The 12,990-nt window shown below is 32.9% G+C and overlaps 2 long non-coding RNA genes and 2 pseudogenes across 2 annotated transcripts; 1 reads left to right on the top strand and 3 right to left on the bottom strand.

The window, feature by feature from the left end:
- Positions 1–802: 802 nt before the first annotated feature.
- On the bottom strand, positions 803–6,134 carry LOC120208871 (annotated as a pseudogene).
- On the bottom strand, positions 5,174–5,493 carry LOC120208873. The gene is made up of 2 exons (XR_005524356.1): positions 5,462–5,493; positions 5,174–5,418 (listed from the first exon to the last, which is right to left on the bottom strand). It is a non-coding gene; the product is annotated as an uncharacterized LOC120208873 (long non-coding RNA).
- LOC120208872 lies at positions 5,397–5,731 on the top strand. Its single transcript, XR_005524355.1, has 2 exons — positions 5,397–5,478; positions 5,575–5,731. It is a non-coding gene; the product is annotated as an uncharacterized LOC120208872 (long non-coding RNA).
- Positions 6,135–7,905: 1,771 nt separating the features above from the next.
- Positions 7,906–8,889, bottom strand: LOC120208898 (annotated as a pseudogene).
- Positions 8,890–12,990: the final 4,101 nt, after the last annotated feature.

The following is a 12,990-nucleotide window of genomic DNA, read 5'->3' as shown; positions in this document are numbered from 1 at the left end:
CATTAAAAAAATTATATCCCCATGGAACTCGTCACGCCGGCGTAACTAGTTCCCTAGACACTGTTTAATTTGTCGTAGATCCAAATTAAATGTTTGGGTGCCCTAATGGGCTAAATTATTTAGTCGGTTGCCCTAATGAGCCAATTTGGCCATTCAACAAGCTCAATTATTATATTTTCATTAATTTAATGACATAACTGAGTTACTGTAAATTTGTTTAGGTAACCTTGATTTACATCCAAACCTTCTAAATTATTGAAATGAATAATCGTTTATTCTGTTCGTGTTTTTACATGTCTTCGTAAATCGAATGAACAATAAAAATTCGAACTTTAAAACCTGAGATTACTGTAAAAGTTTAAAATTGATTAGTCAAGTGGATATATTATTGAAGGGAACATCCATACAAGGCAAGTGGATAGCTAAATGACAAAGAGAACAAATCATTTACTTGCCAAACTTGTTTAAATTTAAATAAAAATTAATTTCGTAAATAATTAATATAAAAAATCTAATTTTAAGACCCAAACTTTAGGTAGATTCAATTTCGTCGGACTCATATTTTTATTTTTATATTATTGATATCTCATAAAGATTAAATATAGTTTATATAATGGGGGGAAAGAGAGATTCTAAATGCAAAGTGCAAAATTCATGCATATGATACCATAAGCTGCTTCCAAAAAGAGAAGTGGACTGGTAAAATTAAAGAGATTTTCAAAAATGTTATATTGGCTCAACTTTAATATACACACGACAAAATTTGATCTTTTTTCTAAATGAAAAGAGTTTGTTCTAACTACAGCAGTACAACACTAAAGCAGAGTTATACTTCAAAATCATTTCTGTAGTTTCAATCATTTTATGATCTTAAAAATGACATCAAAACGAACAATCCTTTGCTTAGTACCCATGGTTTGAACCATACCCTGAGCTGTAGCCTCCAGCATGGTCAGCATGTCCTTGATTGGATTGTAGTGATGCATATACAGAACCATGAGTGGCGTACGGATTATAAGCTTGGTCTGCAATCCCACCACCTTGTCCCTGACCGGTCCTTGCAGCTGCAGCTTCAGCTATAAAAGTCTGCAACATAATATAAGTTCAAACTAAGATGCTTCAGAATGATCGTGAATGATAACATTAGTTCCTTGTGCTACTACCAGAGGGCAAAATCACCGGGCATGTAGAAAACGGCCTTGAAAGGAAATCAGAAAACTAAGCAATGGCAAGCACATGGAAACTGTTTTCAACCTAGCAAATAGAGAAAGAAAGATGAAAAAGGTTCAGAGGCCAGGGAAAGGGCATGCCTGTATCAGTTGCTGAGCAGTTTGAACTTGTGAAGCAGCTCCACTTATTTCAAATGTCATTTCCCCAGGAGCATCCGTTGTCTCTTGAATGCTGACAAATGCCCCACTAACAAGTCGAATAAAGCTAATAATTTCACCAGCTGTCCCGATAACAGCAGAAGCGTAAGAGAGGAATCTGCATTTGCCGAGTGAACTGCAAAGAAAATTTTTTGTTAATAGATTAAAATCTGGTTGTTCGAGCCAAGATCAGTCATCGACTTAACACTTTGCATGGCATGAAAGAACTTGCTGTCAGGGGTCTACACCAAGTACGACAATATTTGAAATAGCAACCAAAAATTGACCAGCAGCCAGAAACAAAACCAAAGAAAGGTAGATAGACGGATGAGGATGCATATATGAGTCCAGCTTACTCTACATGGAACTCTTAACACTAAATTTCAGCAAACCATCCCCATTACTTGAAAATAAAATTCAAGAACAAAAAATAACAATAGCTGCCAGCATCTTAATCTAAAGTGAAAAAGAACATATTAAGGGAGGAAAATGAGAAAAAGAGACCAAGTATGTAATGGTGGTACCTTTGTGATCATCGATGCTGCATTGAGATTTGATGATCCATGAGCACCCATCGGGGCTTCTCTTCCATGGGCAGAAAGACCCTGATGCGGCTGTTTATCCGTAAGAGGCATATCAGGATGGTAGTAATTATCAAGTTGCCATGGAGGAAGCATGTACTGAGGATTGTGGCCAAAACCAGCACCTCCACTAGCATTTTGGGGGACACCTTGAGGTGGACCCCAGGTTTGATGAGGTGGCATGTGGTCCATCCGAGAATTAGACTTTTGCATCTGATAGAAACATGTAAAAGATTTTCAACCATTAGTCTATACACTGACGGAGGACCAATCAATCAGTAGGTCAACAAAAAATAGAAGCCACACATTCATTTCAAACAAGGGATTATACTGCTGTCCACTAAAAAATTCCTGAGGTGAGATGCAATTAGCTCCAATCCTTTGTGCACGCCAACTGCTTCTCCCACAACTTGAACAACCCTATCATCTTGAAGAGCAAAGACTGGAAGGTCTTCAGCAGCATTTCATTTTATTTAACAAAGAAAGAGAGAAACAAAATGTTAATAAATTATGATATACAAAACCAATCGAAAGCACAAGAAATTACAAAAGAAACCACTTGAATAAAATGATCGTATGAGATTATCATACAAGGGATTTCAATCCTTAAAAAACAACTTCAAATTATCAGCATTTGAACCGAAAACCATATTCTTGAATTCTAGTACCATTGTTAACGAACAATTTCTTGCAACACATTGCAGCAGAGCTATATTAAGAACTAATTTGATAAACAATTGAAAATAGTTTATGAAGATATGTCATTAAGCTTTACTCTTTCAGCAACCCCAACAAACAACTTGAAAGAAATGGCAAAAAGAAAGTGAAAACAAAATCCAGAGAAGAAAACCTTCTTCAAGAACTCTGATTCTACAATTAGCCGCTCCTTGAATGAGCTTGACAGTTGTTCCTTGTTTCCCGATCAAACTTGAAGCTTGTGAGGCAGGAACTAGAAGCCTCGTTGAAATCTTGGTTCCCACAGCCGAAGTCCCATAAGTTGAATCAGCCTCCAAGCCATCAATAAGACGTTTATGGACCCTTAAAAGTCCATCCATGGCAGGCGGAAGAGAAGAATCAGGCTCCTCCTTTGCAGATACCATTACCTATTCAAAAGACAAAGCAGCAGCAGCAGCACAAAGGCTAAGTTGTTATAACTCATAGTCCATCTGACCAGATAAAATTGGTAAGAAAATAAGAAACTAATATAAAATCAAATTTCCCTATATGCCACAAGCAAATGAGGGAAGATGGGTATAAATGTGGAGCATAATGCATTGAAGAGGTGAAAATGCCACATTGAATTAGATTTGATATAATCTACAGTTTACAATTAAACTCCTTTTGCATAAAAGAAAGCTTATGATGTTTAACAATAATATAGAACTCTAACTGTTTTATTTATCTTGATCTTAGTTGAATAGCCTTTTGCCGTATATGTCCAAGTATTTGAGAAAATTATTATCCTTGTCAAGGGAATAGACTTATTAACCAAGTTGTTTTCACCTGTTAAGTATTTGCAAGTTATTTGGATCACAAACTTTGAGTTCAATGGGGAAATATATCATACATACATATACTATGTTATTGAAACGGGCTTTTACATGAATTTGGGTAAAACTTAGACCATGAGTATTGTATATATATTTGTATTATGCTACAAATAAGAGTTTAATTTTAGTTTGGTGTCGAGGGATCTTTGAACTATTTCCATAGGCTCCTTTAAGATTTTCATTTAACAGCTGACACCAGTCATCCAGGTTCTGAAGTTACCAGCGAGCTTCTTGGTACAGTTGTTCATACAAGATATGTCTGTTAGTTCAGAACAAACTCTCAGCACTTTGAAATGCTCGATGATGATCCCAGCAATCAGAATATGGTTCCTCATAAGTGGAGTCTTATTGATGATTGACTCCTTTCCTTAAAATTTGCAAATGAAACCAGCAGAGACTCATTTTTGTTATTGCAATAAACGGAACTGTATTTGTATTTCACGGGTAGCTTCTTACGGCCTTTTTTTTACAATCTTCTTGACGTGGTAAAATATTTAAAAAGATATTATGACTTGGGGAGGTAATTATCTGCAAAAGTATTACAACTTTAAGAGGTGATGAACAATTATTATGTAACAATGAATTATATTTATTCAAATTACTCTAGTGTCAAGCACTTTAAACCTTGCATCCATTAATTTATCACTTCCATCCTTCTTCCTAATCTTTAATGTTTTATTCTATAACTTCTTTATAGAATTGTTAGATTAGAAAAGAATATTTTGAAGCTTGATTTTTTACTTTTCGGTGTATATTTTTTTATTTCACTTTATTTATTATGTTCATTTTTTCATGTTTTGAACCAATATATCATTTATGTAAGCATTCCCTAAAACTAGGAGAGATCTAGCATTCCCTAAAAATATCTGGTTGATTTTTTACTTGTCGGTGTACATTTTTTTAATTTTCACTTTTTTTTAGTCAAAATCATCCCCATGTCATTGAATAACTGAATGGCTTCATCAAGCACAAAAAAAAAAGGAAAATGAATGCACATGGAATGTCAACGAGATAAAAACAGAAAAATTTGCGATGACCATATCCTGCAATGACTGTCAGCTTAAGTTAGCAATTAAGGAAAGCCACTGTGTTGTATTAATCAAAGTACTCATACGACTTGTATCACAATAGTTCAACTAGACACAAACAGTGAGCCTCGACAAGTAGGACTAGTTCTGCCGTAGTAGTCTATCATCATAATCAAAGATTAAATACAATATAAGCTGAGAAGAGAATATATCAACTTACAGCTTTCTCAATTGTCCCTGGAGGACCACCAATTATCTTGATGCGAGCTCTTGTCTCTTCCGTTATGTTTTTTATGAGTTCCCCTTTATGTCCAATTATACAGCCAACCTTTTGTGCGGGAACCAACATCCGGAACACACTCTCTCCAGGCCATCCAGGCCACTTCTTTTCATCATCACCAACCACTGCCTCATCTTCATGTTCTTTTGGTTGTTGTTCTGATTCTTGCTGCAACTTTTTCTCCTCTAAGTTCTCTTCTGGATTTTCTTTCAAGTTTAAGTTCTGATGTTCTGATTCTTGCTGCATCTTCTGCTCCTCTAAGTTCTCTTCTGGATTTTCTGACAAGTTTAAGTTCTGATGTTCTGATTCTTGCTGCAACTTCTGCTCCTCTAAGTTATCTTCTAGATTTTCTGTCAAGTTTAAGTTCTGATGATCTGATTCTTGCTGCACCTTCTGCTCCTCTAAGTTCTCTTCTGGATTTTCTTTCAAGTTTAAGTTCTGATGTTCTGATTCTTGCTGCAACTTCAGCTCCTCTAACTTCTCTTCTGGATTTTCTTTCAAGTTTAAGTTCTGATGTTCTGATTCTTGCTGCAACTTCTGCTCCTCTAAGTTCTCTTCTGGATTTTCTGTCAAGTTTAAGTTCTGCTGCTCTGATTCTTGCTGCAACTTCTGCTCCTCTAAGTTCTCTTCTGGATTTTCTTTCAAGCCAAAATACTGCTCCAAGTTCGCAATGTACTCCAAGTTTTCTGATTCTTGCTGCAACATCTGCTCCTCTAAGTTCTCTTCTGGATTTTCTTTCAAGTCTAAGAACTGCTCCAACATCGCAAGGTACTCCAAATTCGCTATGTGCTCCGAGTTTTCATTGTGCTCAATGCTCGCATTCTGTTCCAAGTTCAAATCATGCCCCAGGTTCATATTCTGCCCCAAATTTTCATGTTCTTGAGCCTGTCCCACTTCATTTTCAACAAAGCTTTGATCAACTTCATCCATAATCGTGTTGCTGCAACCATAAAAAGGGGGGGAAATATGAACATATGAATAATATTACAAAGCAAAACATCGGCTCCAATCTTACCGTTTCTTTCGAATAAAGATTGAAAATAACACATTGACAATAAAACTGTGCCAAACTCTCATCTTTAAAACTCAAACATACAAGTACTAAAATCCAACAATATTAGCTCTACCAAAAAAAACATTAAGTTAACCCAAAACCTCAAATCAGACAGACAAACAAAACAAAGATAACCCACTATTAGTAAGCTCTTAAAACCTCAAATCAGACAGATAAACTAAAATATACAACACAAAACCTTAAAACCAAAGAAATGGATTGGATCAGGAGACTTGCATGAGATGAAGAGAGAAGATAAAAGAGGAGGAAGAAGATAGGATTTGAGGGTTTCTTGAAAATTATAGGAGACATAGAGTAAACTAAATATGGTTAAGCTTTGAGGCTTCTTGCAAGAGAGAAACGAAACCAGTGATATTTGTGAAAATTATCTTCATTGAGGAATTTTGCGCGGGATTTTGAAGGGGCCTTGGAGAAAGCTCATTTTGCATTTTTGATCCCTATGTAAAGATTCAATGACGAAAATAACCCTGTAATTTTTATTTTCTTTTGGAAAATATATTTTTGTCAAATTCTTCATTAATCCATGTATTTGTATAAATTATGAATTTAGTCCATATACCCTAAATTCATCAGCACTTAAATTCATTACGCAAGTTGTAGATTTAGTTTTTATTCATTTTATTAAGTCAAAATCTACTCTTAAAAGTACATGAATTAAGTTTGTCCAAATCAGAGAACAATGACTAATGCTACAATTTAACCTATATATCTCTTCTTTCTTTTAAGTATAACATTGTTATGTGAAGAAAATGCATGAAATTCATGTCAATCAAAGGCTGCAATTTAAATTGGATAAGAATGTACGGAATTAGGATCAAATATTGAGACGGATTAAATTATCTAACTTCAAAAAACAAGGGACGTATGATTTATTTAAGTTCAAAACCTAGGGGGCAAAACCCAAGTTGATATATGCTCCACACGGCTGTGGAACAAACATATAGGATACCTAACTTCTGCAATGGTAACAACAGAGTAGGCCAGCTGCATCATTTTCAGAGCAAATTCAACATGAGCAATGGACGGCGACTCGTATTTCTTTCCGAATAGCTTGTAGATTTAACTACGGAAATGAAACACGATATGAACAATGGGTTCGATATGATTGATACAAGCAAAGTACAGTATTTAAGAAGTTCAGAAAGTGTAGAACCGATAGATAGCATGATCATCATGCAAGCATACCAAAAGAAGTCGAAATCCAATGCTTAGAGAGGCTGCAGACGACGGCGACCGGGAAATTCTGAAGAATGTATTGAATCGGTACCATATCGAAACCTCAGTAAGGTTTAGAGAGCCAAGAAATACGTTTTAGAATCTTACACTGCTATATAGCTGATTTCTGTATCAGGAAACAAAAGAGGACAGATAAAATTTGACTGCAGAAACATAAAATGTGTCTCCATTTCATGTATGATTTCCACATCTATTTCCATACCATGTAATCATGGATGCCAGCTTCAACTTACCAAATGCATTGTTAAAACCGTATAACAAAGTCGTCGGTAAAACTGGTCAAATCATGTCAAACGATCCAATTCAAGTAAGCATGTAGTGTACATCGATTCTTCAAATAGACTCGGTGCAGGTGAAGTAACGAGATGATTAAGTTCTTTGAATTTTCACATACAGGAAAGGTCTGTCCTTTGGAATTCAGTTTCTCAAATGTGATCCGGTCTTGATCGAAGAATGTTGGGTCAAACCCAATATATCCGTCTGAATATGCGTTTGACACACATAAGACCGACACTTCACAAATGAATGAAAAATCCGGGTGAAACGACTATTCAATCATCGATTTTCGCATTGTCACATCGAGAAATACAAGTTCGAAAAAGAAACAATGTCATAACATAGATGATCCCTCCACACAGAGAACAGAGATAAGCATACAACAGGAAACTGCTCATTTTTATATCATTCTATAAAAGCTGTCTCTCTCTACTCTCTTAAGCATTTAACTAATCCACAAGTTTGAACATTGAATTAAAACAATGAACGTAAACATTTTGCTTCACAAATTGTCACTCCTTGCTTTTGGTATTGGTCTCCGGTGCCGCATTGGAAGTATTCATCAGCAAGTCAAACTTGTCGGACTTCCCCAACACAATTCCGATCTAAAACAGCAAGCAAGTAGAGATCAGAATGAATTCAGCAGCCAAATCCAGAAGCAATATATATGGATTGTAAAAATGTAAACCCACCTTGGCTTTTAGGACGACACGCCCTTTTTCTCGTCTTTCATGTTGACCATGGATGTCGAAACTTCTGCTTTGTTCCATAAACAATCAGTATCGAATTATTCATAATCGTCGAGGATGGAAAGCATTTTTTGATTAAGAGATTGAGATTCTTACTCTTCTCAATAGCTAGTCCATTATTCTTTAAGATCTCGGCAATAGTAACAACAGTAGTGATTGCTGCATTACAAATTTGAGGGGGGAAATCAGGAAGCATCATGAAAATGAACCGTTTTCTAAGCCGAAAAGCATAAATAGGTGGACACTTGACATTGAGATAACAGGGTTCATAGTTTAAAGTTCACAATTCACAGCAACAAAACTGAGAAATGTACCCATGCCCAAGGCAGAAAGCTCAACCTCATTATGCTGCTGAATGTATCTCTGCATCAAAGGAAAACAAAGCTGAAACATGTAGCATGGCTTGAATGTGATCATCCATATACATTAAGATGGACAAACTTAGTCTAAAGGAAAGATTGAACCGGGATAAAACGAATTGCAATGAAATAATATGATTTCTTTTTCATCTAGAAATGGTCAAAAGCATCATTTTGCATGGAACAAATGAAATTAAAAACAAAAAACCCAGATCAAAAAGCCTTTTACATGAAACAAATGAATTAAAAACAAAAACCCAGATCAAAAAAACCTTACTTTGGCAAGATTAACATAGAAAAAAAGAGGTTTTTTAGTGTTGGACACTTGAATTCTGTTCTTCTGTGCCTCTACTCCTCCTCCTGTAGCAACAACTGCCTCTGCACCCATTATCTTTATTAGATGAATGCTCCAATAATTCTTTGATTTTGATTTTGATTTTGATTTCTTATCTGTGAATCTCTTCGCCCTTTTCCTTTTGATTTAGTTTCTTTCGTTAATTTTCTTGATTTCTTTCTGTTGTTTTGTGTAGCGGGAAACTTGTGGGGAAGAAAATACCGTTACGAAATGGTGGTTATATAGGGGAACAAATGGACCAATGAGAACTGAACTCGTGGTGAAAACTTATTGTTTGTAGACGGAGTAAGAGACAGACGGGTTTTCTTTAATGGATAAGACGACATTAAACCCCAAAGAATCATTTCTATTATATGGGATTGAAGCCCATAAATGTAAAGTTCTCTTTATGGGTCATTTACATGTAATAAGAATTGATCTTTAATTTGTGTTTGGTAAGAGGGAAAGACGAAAGAAAATTAAAATTCTTTTTTTTCATCAATCCAGTTCTTAAACAAATTATTTACAAAAAAATTTGAGTTGTTCGTAAACAAATGTGGAAGATTAAATTTGATCAAACTTTATCGATTTAAAATCATGTCGATATAGAATTCATTGGTAATTTCAGTGGTTAAATGAGTGTTGTTTTCCTTTAATGTCTTGAGTTTAGTAGCATGGTGTGTATTGTCAATGATTAAAATTAATCCCGAAATACAACATTATATTCGCCCCAAACTTTTCAAAAATTATATCCACATAAGGTGTAACAATAAAAATTGTATATTTATGTCAATCAAGGTTATATATAATTAACAACAAACATTAAAATTGTCATTAATTATCTTAATTCTCTACTGTTAAATTTGATAAATCGATTAATTCGGATTGGATATTACGAGCGATGATAACCTTTCTAACCCAATTTTCTCAATCCGTAAGTATTAAAATTCGAACATCTAACCTTACTTAATAGATATAGTCTCATCTTGTTCACTAAACTAAGATTGATGATTTACTATCTTTTTAGAAGATCAGTTCGTACAATTTGAAAATTGAAAAAAATTCAATGGGTCTTTTCATCTTCTAATGACATAATCACTATTGCTTTTCAAAAGTATTTACTCTAATTTATATAATTTCTTATACACTTTTAAAAATAAATATTAAAATATATTTTAATTATTTAAAAAAATAAATAATATTAAATAATGATTTTAAAAATAATATCAAACTTATCCTAAAATATAAACATTAATACCTTTATCGTTTGGGGCGAATATTCCCTTTTTTCGAATGGAAATGAGCCTAAAAGATAAATTTAGGCAAAATTACAATGACAAATGTAGAAAGGACTCTCAACATCGCGAAATAAAAATATATAACAGTCGTGGGACAAATGTCAAAAAACCTAATAGCACCGTTGAAACCAACATCGATTTTCGTCAAGGAATCAACAACCATATTAGCTTCTCTACGGATAAGTTTAAAATTCACTTGTTAATCTCTGTTAACCAAATAAAAAATAACTCGAACCAGAGTGATCGAGCTATTCTCTCTATTGGAGAAGGAGGTCGTTATATCTCAAACGCTTTTTCTTTTTCTTTTTCTTTTAAAAAAAATTGGAGTGAATACAAGTTATTATTTGTTCAAAGACTTCCAACCTTTTGACAATGAAAGCTTATACATCTAACATATGAGGTGTTCAAACTCGAAACATCAAGAGATAACAATAAACCTCTCATCACTGAATTTACTTGGTTTGTACTTTAAATATATCTTGAAAATAAAGTAAAGGGATTTTTTTTCTTTTGGGAGAAAGATTGGATTCAATTATCCCCACAAAAGATCACGAAAGTGTGCAAGAAAATTGTGGGTGATATTGAAAAGTAGATGAAGCTAAAGCAAGAGAATTGGGACAAAACCAAATATTTTGAATGGTCATTTTCCATGAAAGCTCAAAGTTTCTTCCTTCGGGCAAATAGGAGCATATAAAAAACATGTTTGGGACAACACACACGCACACGTACTAAAATATTTGTCGGCATTTACTCCTTAACACGTTCGCCTTATGGAACTTTTGAACTGTAAGGTTCTTTTAGGCCAATTTCTTCTTTTACTCCATACACTATATAAAAGTTTTGGATTTAGTACCTACACTATAATTTGGCAATCTTTAGTCATGTGATTAATTTGTACATTTAGATCATAATTCAAACAATAATTATGAAATTTATTGAATCAAATTGTATTATTAATCTTTATATTCGCCCACGAGTTTTGGCACTAATAGTTGAGATTCAAGAATTTGAGTTGTAAGGTCAAGTTCGAATCATATCACTCTTAGTGGGTAATATGTAAATTCTTATTGGGTCTAAAGTATGTCTTGAGCTATATGGTTATGCTTAGTGTGTGAGGGGTTTACCTTATATTCAAACTAACATGTTGGAACTTGAGTACTTTAACAAAACTTTGCCAACCTCAATAAGTACGTACCAATTTCTGACTTTAATAGTTCATAATATAGTTAATTGTATCACATATCCTCAAAGTATAACTTTTATTTTAAATTAATCTCTATATTTTTAGATGTTTCAATTTCATCCATAAACTATGATATTTATTCAAAATTGGTCCCTAAACTTTTTGAACATTCCAATTTCACCCCAAACTATATGTATATACTAATCACATCCCTTGTTAATAAAATAGTTAGGCCAAGTTATATTATTATATATTTGATAAAAAAATAAAATTTAGGTTAAACTATGGTTGAAATTGATTATATATTTGGATGAATTAGGGGATGAAATTGGAATATTCAAAAAGTTTGGGGGACAAATTTAGAAAGAGGGTCATAGTTTAGGGATAAAATTAGAATATTCAAAAGTTTAATAACTAATTTAAAATTAGAGAAATAATTTAAGGATAAAATTAAAATATTCAAAAGTTTAAGGGCCAATTTAAAATGATAATGATAATTGGGAATATATGATGCAATTAACTCTTCCTATTATAACTTCACCATCATGATTTGAAACCTTAATCAATAAGTGCTAAACGACTATCTTAATTTTTAGTTAAAAAGTACTTTTTAAATAAAATAATATAAAAACTCATAATTAAAAATAAAATATATAAAAGATAGAGAAAATAGAAAGAAATGCAACAAAAATATTACGATAAAATATGGATAAGAGTCGGTTTATCAAAGATAACAATAGCATATTACTATCATGTGCGACAGTTTAATATACGGTTAAGGAAAACGCTATCAGAAATACTATTATTTTTTTAATATTTTCGGTAAAAAATTACCTAAAACATTATTATGTCTACCGAAAATATTATTATTGGCGTTTTACCGGGTTTGTTAACATATCTGATAAAGCTCTACCTAAAATATTATTTTTCTACCAGAAATGTTAATATTAGATATTTTACCAGAAATGTTAAAAAACATTAATGTTTTAGATAAAAAATAATATTTTAGATAATTTTTTACTGAAAATATTAAAAAAATTAATAAAATTTCTAATAACATCTTTTTTAATCGTATATTAAAGTTATCTTACGTAAAATTTCCAAAAAATTCTAGAAAGACATTGAGAAAAAAGAAGTTATATAGTAGTAAGATTAGTTGAAAAATAAAATTTTAAATTAATTATCTTGGAAAAGTTAAACTTTGGACTGTTTTTTTTTTTTTTTTGAAAGAGTGATCTGTCATCTTTGTTTTACCACCTACAATACTTTGATTATTTGAAACATATATAAAAATAAGGGTAAAGTACACAAATGGTCCCTCGACTATAGGATATTATTTTATTGAATTCTCTGACTATTAAAAGTTACAAAATAATCTCCAACTATGGAGAGTTGTTTTGTTAAGTCCCTCGACTATTAAGAGTTATAAAATAGTTACAAAATATTTTAGTCGACTGGGATATGATTTGGACGTTAACTTGTTGACTGAAATATGATAAAATCTGATTTCATAATCTTAAACGACTATCATATCTCAGTATGCAAGTTAACGTTTAGCTCATATAACCGTTAATTTCATAACGAAAAATGTCGAGTTTGGAATATAATGATAGTTAGGTGACCATTTTGTAACTTTTAATAGTCAAGGGACTCAACAAAGCAATTTTATATAGT

This window comes from Hibiscus syriacus, unplaced genomic scaffold (assembly GCF_006381635.1).
Source record: "Hibiscus syriacus cultivar Baekdansim isolate YM2019G1 unplaced genomic scaffold, ASM638163v2 tig00017792_pilon, whole genome shotgun sequence".
NCBI classification, from domain to species: domain Eukaryota; kingdom Viridiplantae; phylum Streptophyta; class Magnoliopsida; order Malvales; family Malvaceae; genus Hibiscus; species Hibiscus syriacus.
The sequence above is the reverse complement of the archived record's forward strand: the minus strand, read 5'-3'. Positions and strand labels throughout refer to the sequence as shown.